The sequence below is a fragment of the Triticum aestivum genome, chromosome 1A (assembly GCF_018294505.1).
Source record: "Triticum aestivum cultivar Chinese Spring chromosome 1A, IWGSC CS RefSeq v2.1, whole genome shotgun sequence".
NCBI lineage: Eukaryota > Viridiplantae > Streptophyta > Magnoliopsida > Poales > Poaceae > Triticum > Triticum aestivum.
In genome coordinates this window covers 21,198,480-21,210,272 of record NC_057794.1, presented here as the reverse complement: position 1 = coordinate 21,210,272, position 11,793 = coordinate 21,198,480, and positions in this window count along the sequence as shown.

Here is an 11,793-nt window from a genome sequence, read left to right as displayed (position 1 = left end):
CTCCGTCGCCTTGCCACGTGCCGGCCGCCTTCTCCCCCTCGTCTCGCCGCTTCTCTCCGTTCGCACTAGGAGATCAATAGGGAAGGGATCCCCTTTTCTGCAAAGCCCGTGCCTTGCCGGCTTCGGCGGCGGCGCTCGATGACCCGCTCCTCGTCCTCGAGCACCTCCTGCAGACCTCGAGCTCCGGCGGCAGCGGCATGGGAAAGACGACCAGGGCATGGGGAAGACAAAGACTTGCTCCACACATATGCCACTGCCCCGTGCTTGTCTTGCTCCTTGAGTTGGCGGGCTGATGATGGAGGATCTGCACTCTTCGCTCCACTGGCGCCGTCGCTGCCGCTTCTGCTTCTGCTCCGCGCTCGCCCACGGCGCAGGTCTGTCTTCTGAATTTACAGGTGATGTCTGTCTGTTGAAGCAAGCAGGTGAGCTGATTTTGTGCAGCGATTGGAGGAGGAATGGAGTATTGCATAGGATTGGATGCTGCTTCCGTTGGTGCAGGTGAACATACAGTATAGATTCAGTTAGCCTTGCACTTTGTATGCTTTCATTATTGGTGAACATACAGTAGATAAACATACAATATAAATTCAGTATGAACAATACTGGTGATAATTGAATTCAAATGGGAACATCCTCAGGCCCCTGTTCTTATTCTTATTCTGAAAATTTATTCTTTACACTTTATTCTTTGGTTACTTCAAGTGAGTAACTACAATAACTTCAAGTGGGTAACTCCATTTTCTGATTTTTTTACACATTAACCATGATATTTGTTCCTCTGTTCTGGTCATAATGATAATCTGATTGCTGAACCCTTAATCATTCTCATAATATGAATGCAACAAGAGCATCCAAAATCTGGAGCAAACAATGTTTGAAAATTTCCAAACTTCTGTTGAAAAGTTAACTGAATTTTTTGTATCAACATTGCAACATTTCAGCATGACAACTCAACTTAACTCAATTCAGTAAATTAAATGGCATATTGCAATATTTACAAAGATTCAGTTAACTTCTATTAACATTCAGTTAACTGAAGAACATGGTTATCCCGACCAAGAACATTCAGTTAACTTCTTTGACATTGGAGGTGAACACATTCAGTTAACTTTTTTGGTACATTTATGCAGAATACATGATCAATTGCGTTTGAAATTAATGAACAAGCGCAATTTGCAGAAATTGGAGCCCGGGTTCTTCCTCTCACCGGCACCAGCACAAGCAGGGGATTAGTGTTTGAAATTAGGGTCTTCTGAATGTTGTTTCCTTGTTGCTGAAGATAGGTGACTCTGAGGAATGTAGGTAGGCTGGCTATGTCGCCGAGGTTGAGAGGGAGAGCCCACCACCTTTTCTGATTAATGTTGTTTAGGTTTAGAGATGGTCCTAACACTAATCCCCTTACACCCAAAACAAAAGAAATCCTAATCTAATGTTATCTCACCTAAAAGAAAAGCATCCTAATATAATGTTATCTCTGATTTCTTTCGCAAATGTTACTGTTCGTAATTCCCGAGCTTGTGTAACGTCTTTGTTTTATTGCTTTCCATTGGGAGTATTCTTATGCATGATTGCTTCTTCAGACTGCAAATGTAGCTGGTGCAATCCGGGAGGCGAAGAATAAACTTGAGAAGAAGTTGGATAATCTTACTTTGTAAGACTTACTCTCGAGAGGAGAATGCGGGTATATTTTTCTGTGTCTTCAGTGCTTTTATGTTTATTGTGGTCCCTTTATTTTCGATGTGCTACCCTGGATGTCATAGTTTGAGACAGTTCTGCTTGTTCCTGCCAGTATAAGGACAAATACAATTTCGCCTACGAAACTTTCATTCTTTCCCTATTCTGTTTGTGTAGATTTTCTTCTTATATAAGATACACATAATTTTTTTTTGTTATAAGCAAATTAGATTGGTCTTCTGTATGTTCAAATGTATCCATAATTTTTTCTGTTTTATATGCACGTACCAATCTTGGTCTTCTGTATGCAGGGTACACTCCTGATGGTTGATGATGTTTCACAACCTCTTCTGCAGATTTTCAGAATACCGACGGAAATATTGCGTTGGAACGATCCCGGGTCGGCGGGGGCGGCCAGACCAGGTGGCAAATGCGGTGCACAAGTTGAGGAGCGAAGGTAAAGAGGAAAGGCCACAACAACCCGAGCAGCAGCGAGGGGATGGAGCAGCGGCTGCGCAGATGCGTCGACCCGAGCAGTTGCGAGAGCGATTCAAGCTGCGGTTGCACAGACAAGCTTGTGGAGGTGTCAGTATGCACGCGTGCGTCCCTGATTTGGAGCACGCCTCTGGCCTGGTAGGATTCTCGCTCTACCCCGACCTCAAGGGCGTTTGTCTATCTGTGTCGTGCTCGGGACGATGCAATAATGCAGGTGTGGTTCTTCAGCTTTTCTTTGTCTTTTTGCCGGTTGGGGATGGTCAGTTCCATCACACTGCGAGGAGATGATTCATGGCCGGTCGGGGATGGTCACCTGCGGTGAGCACGAGTACCTCCTCCATATCCTCCCTATACTAGCACCCTTGGCGATGAAAATGATAGCCCGGAGAATCCCTCCTTCACACCTCTTTTCCATCTCTGTCAGATTGTCCTCTTCAGCAAGGTGTCTATGCATGAATCATATTTATGATTTCTTTGCATTTTTAACAGTTAATATACATTTTTGTACTCACAGCCCAAAGGCCAACCTTAATACTGGACCTTGATAGGGGCATGTGGCCAACCATGCCAGAGGATGCAGAGGAGTTGTTTGGGAATGTTATCATCAGAGGACCCAAGAAGTAGCCCACCAAGGATGCATGGATCAACCACGCAAGTCCGTTGTGAGTTTGATGCTTCTCATGTGTTCACTGTGGTGCAATGAAGATCTGATGGGCAATGGTCTCATGACATTTCCTTTCTGAAAACTTAAATTTATAGCTTGCAATCCATCTGTGGCGAGGGTTCATGACAGACAAGCCAATAGATTTGGGGGTCCACTTCCCGGTGAAACAAATGTTCATTGCGGACAATACGAAGACGATGATTGGTACAATCAGGTGAATATATTAGAATTTTTATTCTTCTCTCTCCATGTCTATGTTTGTGCTTGATCAACTGTCCACTTAATGATTTTAGTTGTACAAAGTGCTAAGCTGGTCTCACTAGGTCGTACCCAGTGGCAGAGACAGGGGGGGCAGCAGGGGCCCTGCCCCCCCCCCCTAACACCATGATTTTGCGTGTAATTTGCTATGAACAGTGGCAAAATTAGTACTAATTTGCTGCTAAAAAACTATTTTTCAACACTTTGGCCCTCCCCAACCTGTTTTAGTAGCATTTTGCCTCCCTTATAGATATTTTCTGGCTCCGCCACTGGTTCGTACTCGTACCACACCGTGTGAAGGTTATGGGAAAGGTGGTTGAGCTTGATGCCACCGAGTTGGAGGTTATTACTTTGGCGACGCCGAAGGCCGTTCACGCGAAGAGGAGATGTGCCTGGTGACGAGAAGTCTTAGACCACAGGTGAGTTTTATTCCCTATCAGTTCAGCAGTGTGTGTACATGTTCAAAATTGTTGGCTATAAACACTTGAATTATCTCCAATCATGTACTTCAGTTTCTACCATCTTCCATATTTACCATGTTTTGTCACTTAACAAAATTTTACATAACTATTTTGTGTATGCATGCAAAATTCTGGTTTAGAAACTTAATGCAGAATTATGAACAAAATTATCATTCAGTATTACGAATTTACATTTATCATAAGAAATGGCAAACTCATAGGTATTTCAATCTAGAAATTACAATTCATGTTCAGGGAAGATGACAAGCTTCTAATTAGCGGTAACTTTATTCTGTTGAAATCGAAAGATATGGATGAGCCATGATAATGAGTGTTAGGGGGTTGGACGGTACGATGTAAAAAGATATCATTTTTACTAAATAACTTCATTTTCTGCAGAAACTTCCTTGCACTAAACTTAAAATATTGGCTTCTCCAGATGTACATAAGCTATTAGCTCTTAGCTCTATTTAATTCGACACATATTTATGAAATTCCTCTTTTGATCCCGAGTTCACAAGCTCCCTGATGAACAGTAAAATCCAAAAAAAATAGTTAAAGATTTCAAAAAATTCTGGATTTAAACATCGATGAAAATTTTAACTTCCTGCAAATTTTGATAATGAAATAACATCGGTGGAGGTCTGGACAAAAAGAAAAAAATCGATGCTCCAAAATGCTTCCGAGAACAAATCTTTTGGAGCGTCGATTTTTTTTTTGCCCAGAGCTACACGAATGTCGTGTCATCAAAAACATTTGCAAGAAGTAAAAACTTTCATAAATGTCTATAAAAAAATAGTTTTTTTATTTTTTTTACTGTGTTTTCGGATTTTACTGTTCATCAAGGAGCATGTCAGCTCGGGTTCAAATACTCCACGTCCTCATATTTATTCCTATTCTCCTTTTGTCATTTTTTACATCTAGGCATATAGTGTTTTGTTGTATCTCAAAGTTTTACCTTTTTAATAGTGATATGTATTTATATTTTGTGGATGTTTTTGTTGCTGGTATATATTCTCAAGTGATAATCATCATATCTTGTCAATCTCTATGTTATGAGAGGTATAAAAATATAATCGGATATAAATTTGATAGTATGCTACCTTGGCCAATATAGTGCATCATGTGAATGTTTCTCGTTCTCAAAAGTGCACTATATCTGGCCTCTCTGGCCATGAAGGCTGCAAGGTTGCACCTTGGAGCTCAAAATTTGGTGTCTTCGCATTGAAGGATCCAATCCATCGACTTTGGAGTTTGAACATGTCACTTGTGATGGGGAGAGGAAGAGATGACTTGCATACACTCGACAATGAGTGTGTTAGCAGAGTGGTGGCTCGGGACTGTACAAGTTGTAGTAGCCCCTTCCCTTATACATGTTTTGTTTTGATTGGAAGCACCTTATAATTTAGCTAATATATGGATTTCATTTACATCGTCTGTCCAAGTATGCGAGGCCCATGAGACGGGCATTAATCACTTTTCTTTTTTCTCAGTATTTTGATAGGGGATCTATGTATATGGAAGGAGTTAGTATCATGTAAATCGTGTCACCAATTTAAGGATCCTCATGTTTTCTTACTTTTCAACACTTATTTGTGATTTTGTTCACAAGTTTTCAATTTCATTATGTAGAATGAAGACAATATTTTTGTTGTATTTTTTGTCCATGTAGAGGATACAAGACATCATATTGAGTAATTAATTAATGAAATAATGAATTAACTTACATATGTGTATGTTTATGCCTCCCTCTTTGTCCCTCCCAGCGAGAGGGCGACGATAAGGACGGTTGTCTTCGGGTGTCCCACAACATGGTTGACGGGTTGGCGGTGTGAGGAAATGTGTGACTATGGAGAGAGCTCAACAATTGGGCTACAATGACAGGAAGAAAAGATGTTATGGGAAGAGAGTGGTTGATTACAAATCAAGTGTTAGCTATGTTGCAGCGACTGTCCACACAACTGAATTTTGGAGAGCCTACCGGCCGTCCGTTTGATGTTCAAACATGCCCAAATATACAAGGGAGAAATGTCCAAACATGCCCAAATATACAAGGGAGAAATGAGCTTCGACCTTGAAGACAACTTTAGTCATTTGTTTAATTTATTTATATGCACTGTATTGTAGCCCGTACCAACGCACGAGCGGTGTACTAGTTTGTTTAGTTTTGAGGATTAACGTGGAGCCTTGTATGGTGCCTCCGATTAGTAAATATAAGATTGTCCTTTTATCCTGGTGGTGCTTCTTAACTTGTGGGGATCGGTTGACGTGAAGCTTTTCTTGTCTATTTTTCTTTGTTGATGACGTGAGGCTTTCATTTTTTTTGGACTAATGTTGGACGTGTGAGATCCGTTTTGTCTCATATATATAATAGGACGGGATAATTTGTGTTACGTAAGTTTGCTTATTTTTCATATCACAGGCAATCAGCCGGATCATTGATTTCTTTTTCCTTTTATCGTTGCGATTTGTTTTGGCAGTTTATCAGTGTTTTTAATTGCGGTTTTCTTTCTTAATTTGTGGGAACGGGAGCGTGCTTTCCCTTTTTTACATGAGGTGATTTTGCTTCTTAATTTGTGGGAACAGATGGGGTATTTCCTTTTTTTGCACGAAGCTTTCCTTGTTTTTTTTCAAAGAACTTTCCTTATTTGTTTGTTTGTTTTTTTACATTTTTTTTCTTGGTTTGGTTAGCAAAAGTTGGACGTGTCAGATGCGTTTTTTATTTGACAGGATCATTTGCATTATGCAAGTTGTCCTTTTATCTCCCTCAAAAAAAAGTTGTCCTTTTATCCTCCCCTTCAAAAGACGGAAATGTTAACGGCCACACGTGTGGGCGTTGACCATCTCGACCACACGCATCCATCACCGTCCAATACTATATGCACGAATCTTGGCACAGTCTGCCTGATTTTCTGTGCCACGTAGGACAAGGCATGTGTGTGGTGTGTGACATAGTTCGCCCACACATACGTTTTACCACGGAGGGGCCGGTGTGTGGGCGTTTAGCAGTTCACCCACACACCAGTTTTTTGTCACGCACAAGGACTGGTGTGTGGGCATTTGCCATCTCGCCCACACGCCCGTCCCCTCTCCCACACCCAAGCTGCTAGTTGCCATGTGTTTTTGCAGCGCACATGGCAACTGCCTCTAGTGTGCTTTATAAGTAGGTGGCAACTCTCTTTTTTACCCGAGTTGCCATGTGTTTTTGCAGGGTACACGGCAACTGCCTAGTATGCACGTAAGCAGATGGCAACTCTCTTTTACCGAGTTGCCATGTGTATTTGCATGGTACATGGCAACTGCCTCAACGTGCACGTACATGGCAACTTCCCTAACGTGCACGTAAGCAGATGGCAACTCTTCCCTTTTACATGAACTGCCCTAGCATGCTTGTGAGCACATTGTAACTCTCTCAACTGCTTAGTGTTAGTATGTGGCAACTCCTAAAGTTATGAAATCATGGCAACTACATTAGATCAGACCATACATGACAACTGCAGTTGAGCAACCATGGCAAATGCAGTTGTCCGACATGGCAACCGTAGTTCAGCGACATGGCAACTGCAGTTAAACGAACATGGACGAGGGTATGGACCATGGCAACTGCGGGCGCGCGGTGGGCGTCACGCGTCGCGTGCGGGACCAGGAGGGTACAAGGCCTGACATACGGGCGTGTGGGCGTTATCAACTTCGCCCACACGCACGCGTGTGAGAGGGTTCGGGAGGGAAAAAAGATGTGTGTGGGCATTAGTTGTGTTTGCCCACACGTAGGTGTGTGGGCTGGTTACTGTTCATGCCACACGAGGCGTGTGGCACAACTACCCGATACACCACACGTGTGGCAGTTATCGGGACCCTAAAAAGATTGTCCTTTTATCCTCATGTTGCTTCTTAATTTGTGGGGATCGGGTGGGTGCTTTTCTTTTTTCTTTTTACGTGAGGAGGTTATGCTTCTTTTAGGGGCGTTTGCCTTTTTTTCTTGAGGAAGGGGTGATTTCCTTCTTAATTTGTTGAACGGGTGGGGTCTTACTTTTGGACGTCGATATCTCCCGAACGTTCGGGCTGGGTAGTGAGCGATCCAAACGAATCGTTCGATGCAGCAGGGAAGTACGACCGAACAGTTGTATTCGTTGCCATCTCTCCCCAGTCCGAACCATCCACCAAATCCACATCAGGTGGGCCTTTTGCTAGGCTTGCTGGCCCAAACGAGTCCCTTTACAAAAAATATTTTAAAAAGTGGAAAATACACGAAAACAACCCAACATGAAAACTAAGAAAAAAATTGTACAATAAAATTGCCACAAAAATCTAGAAATTGCCATCAGTTGTTATAATTGTTGAGGCTACAGTACCTACAGAAAAAGAAAAATGCCATGATAGATGGCAACTAGGAAAAATTTCATGATGTACAAAAAATAAAAATAAAAAGTTGCCATGCTACAGGAAATAAATTGCCATGGTTGCATGAAAATTTGAAATTTGTTAAAATATAAATAGCCGTGGGCGTCAAGAAATTGCCATGGTCTGCACACCAAAAAATGCCATGTTGCATAGAAAAAATTGCCGTGACCATAAAACTAAATTTGCCATAGTTGAAAAAAAATTTAATTTTGACAATATGCAGAAAGAAAGAAAATTTGCCATAGTCATAAAAACATGCATTCATGGCAAAAACGAAGGACCCCGATAACTCCCGACTGTTCGGTGTGCGAGAGCCCCAGACCGAACGACTCGTTTGAGATAGGGGAGACAAACGACCGAATGATGTCGTTTGGGACAAGAAGAACCCAGCCCGAACACCATCGCCCCAGGCTTTTTTTCGTTTGAAAAAGAAATAAAGCCCAGTTTTCCTAAGACCTACTGTGACTAAGAAAGGTCGCTTTTGGTTGTGAATAAAAAGGCCAGATTTTGCCATACTCTGAAAAGAAATTGAAAAGGTCTAAAAATAAATTTGTCATGATAGAAAAAAATGAAAACATTCTACTACCAAAACGTCAAGTCAAAAAAATGCAATCATCTTTACAAGCAAAAACATTGCCATGCTAAAAAAAGATTTTTTTTTATGCAATGGCGAAAAAGAAAGTTGGTCGCAAGATCTTATGGGTTTCACCTCTAGTCTACCCCAACTTGTTTGGGACTAAAGGCTTTGTTGTTGTTGTTCTAATGGCAAAAAAGAAAAAGTTCATGGCAATTTTGCATCTATATCATGCTGGCAAGAAATGTGGATTGTAAAACTGTATGCTATTTTTACTATATAAATGAAGATCTAAAAAATGTGCATTAAACATTGCCATCATGTGGAGCACAAACAAAAATGCAACATCTTTTGTTTAATAGTAGGGGCAGAAAAAAAGTCAAACTTGCCATGCTCCATAGAAGTAAAAATGCCATGAGCGAGAAAAAGTGAATTTGCCATGTATGTTTAATGTGAATTACCATGGCAATATAAAGGTTAAATTTGCCATGGCAAATAGATAGGTTAATTTTGCCGTGGCAAAAAATTGTCATCTATGTTAAAGTAAAATTGCCATCTATTTACAAGTAAAGTTGCCATGGCAATTAAGGTAAAAAAATTGCCATGACAAAAAAAGTAAAGGTTTGACATGGCAAAAAAGAGTAAAAATTGCCACATATAGCATGTAATAGAAAAATTGCCACATATAGCCAAAAAAAAGAAGGTAAATTTGACATGGCTAAAAACAGTAAAAAAAATTGCATGGCAATGAAAAGGAAATTTGTTGCCATGAATGTTGAAGTAAATTTGCCATGTATGTGCGAGTAAATTTTCCAATGCAAAACTGAAAGGGTAATTTTGCCATGTCGTAATAAAGGAAATTTTGACATGGCAAAAAAGAGTAAAAAAAAATTGGATGGCAAATGAAGCTCGAAATTGCCATCGCAAGAAACTGAAGTTTTGGCATGCTAGAAAGAAAAAAATACCATGTTCTTAAAAGTTATGAAATATCAAAAAACCATGGTGAAAAAAATGCATATTAAATTGTCGTGTTATTTGAAAGAAAATTGCCATGGGTTGTAGAATAAATTTGCCATGAAACGTTATTAAATATCAGAAGGCCATACAGTAAAACTACCATGGTAACAATTAAAAAGTCCCATGGTACTCCTTCCATCCCAAAATTCTTGTCTTAAATTTGCCATGGGATAAATCCGTATCTAGACAAATCTAAGACAAGAACTTTGGAACGGGGGTAGTATGTACGAACAAACTAAAGTGTAAAAGTAACTACAAAAAATTTGCCGTGGTAGAAAAGTAAATTTGACATGGTGAAAATAAATAAATTTGCAATGATATTTCATCGTCATGATACATAAAGTTAATTGGCTATAGTTTGTGAAACAAATTAGTCATGTTCTAGAAATATTTCATCATGTTCCAAAAGTTATTCACCATGGTCCATCAAGTAAAAAGCCAAGGTTTGTAAAAATATTTGTTCTTGTGAAAAAAGAGATGGCAAAATTAGCAAATTTTCCATGGCCACGTGGCAAATTTAGAAGATTTGTTCGTTACGAAAGAGATGGCAAATTAGGATCTGATTCTGAATTTTGCAATGCCAATGTTCAAAACTTGTTCTTCAAAATGCCATGTGACATATACAATTGGCTCTAAAAGATGTCATATTTGATTAAACAAAAGTTTTGAATTTTGCCATATGATTTTTCAAACTAGGCAATGACATTTCACAAGAAACTGTCATCTTTTGGAGCATTTCCTATTAAATTTGCCATGGACCAGAATTATCAATTTTCAGGAATTTGTCATGTATTGTAGCGGTAGTACCACGAGATAGAGCAACTACAAAAAGATCACACATCTACACATATACTCACATCTGTACAACAAAAGATAAATAGCTAGAGCATCTCCAAAAATAGTAGGAGAGATAGCAGCACTTGTAGTTGAAACTTGCAAAGCTCCTTAACCGGGGAACCACTACTGCCAATGCGGGCATGTGGAGCACGTCGGGGACGGGGTGTGAGCATTGAAAAATTTTGACCTCAACCATCGTTTTTTGTTTTACAATTCAACGACGCCTCAAAAAATTGACATGGAAAGATGCCACACATTCAGAAACAATACAGCAGAAAACCTGAGTTGCCATGTAGTGCACTCGGAGAGCATAAAAAAGTGTCAGGTAGTGACTACAAGAATTCCTGTGTGTTATGTATAAAAGATGCCACACATTCAGAACCAGAACATCAGGGGGAAAAAATCCTAAGTTGCCATGTAGTGCATGAAAAAGGCGTGCAGAAAATTTCTGCTAATGCCTCCAAAAATTGCCATGTATATATGTGTAGAAGATTGCATACATTCAGGAAAATGAATCAAAAATCCTAAAATCTAATTGTCAGGCATGTACGGGGTGCTCGTATGATATAGCTCGCCGGCGTGGTTGTACAAATGTGCATCGTGGATTCTACAATCATCTATGATTCCCAAAGGAAGTCAGCAAAGGAAATTACAAGTTGCGGGGACGACAGAGAACAGGGGAGGATGGATGGAGCATCGGTGATTACCTCCGGACGAGAGAGGAAAAATAGGTGCTGGTGATTCCCCTCTATACCGGCGACGGTATGCAGCTCCTGTCGCAGGCGACGTAGATCGCAGCACGCACTGCTGCCGGTGCTGGTGCTTCCCGTCGAGCCTGACGACAGTGTGCAGATCCTCGTCGCAGCAACCTCGTGCGTGCAACACAGCCATCCGTGCTGCTGCTGCCCCATCGAGCTAGTCGCCAGTGAGCAACCCTTACACGCAGGCCGGGCAGCTCATGGCGTCGTCGCGCAGGCCGATGCGTCCCAGCCCCCGGTGTTTCTGCCTGACGGCTGTCGACCATGTACAGGAATGAAGTCGCAAGGGACGAGCTTCGTGGGCCGCTGCGGCCGCCGGTCCTGCCAAGAGGCGTAGAGCGCGTCGCCGGGGATGGCGCGCCGTGCAGGTCGCGTCGCTGTGGACCTCCTTGTGCGGAGGGCAGCGCAGCGGAGGCGAGCCCATCCCCAAGCATCACGGACGACGACGATGTGGACGCCGACAACCTCCCGTTCCGTCTTCGGGGGAGTGGTTGGGCGAGTCCGTCACCGGCCAGGGCCTCACCTCGTCGGGCCCTCGACAGGCTCCACCCGCCACCTCTGTTGCCCCCCGTCCTCCGCTCCGTCGCCAGAGGAGCGGTCGGACGAGTCCGTCCACCACCTCTACTCGCCGTCCTCTCGTGCTCGTCGACTGGT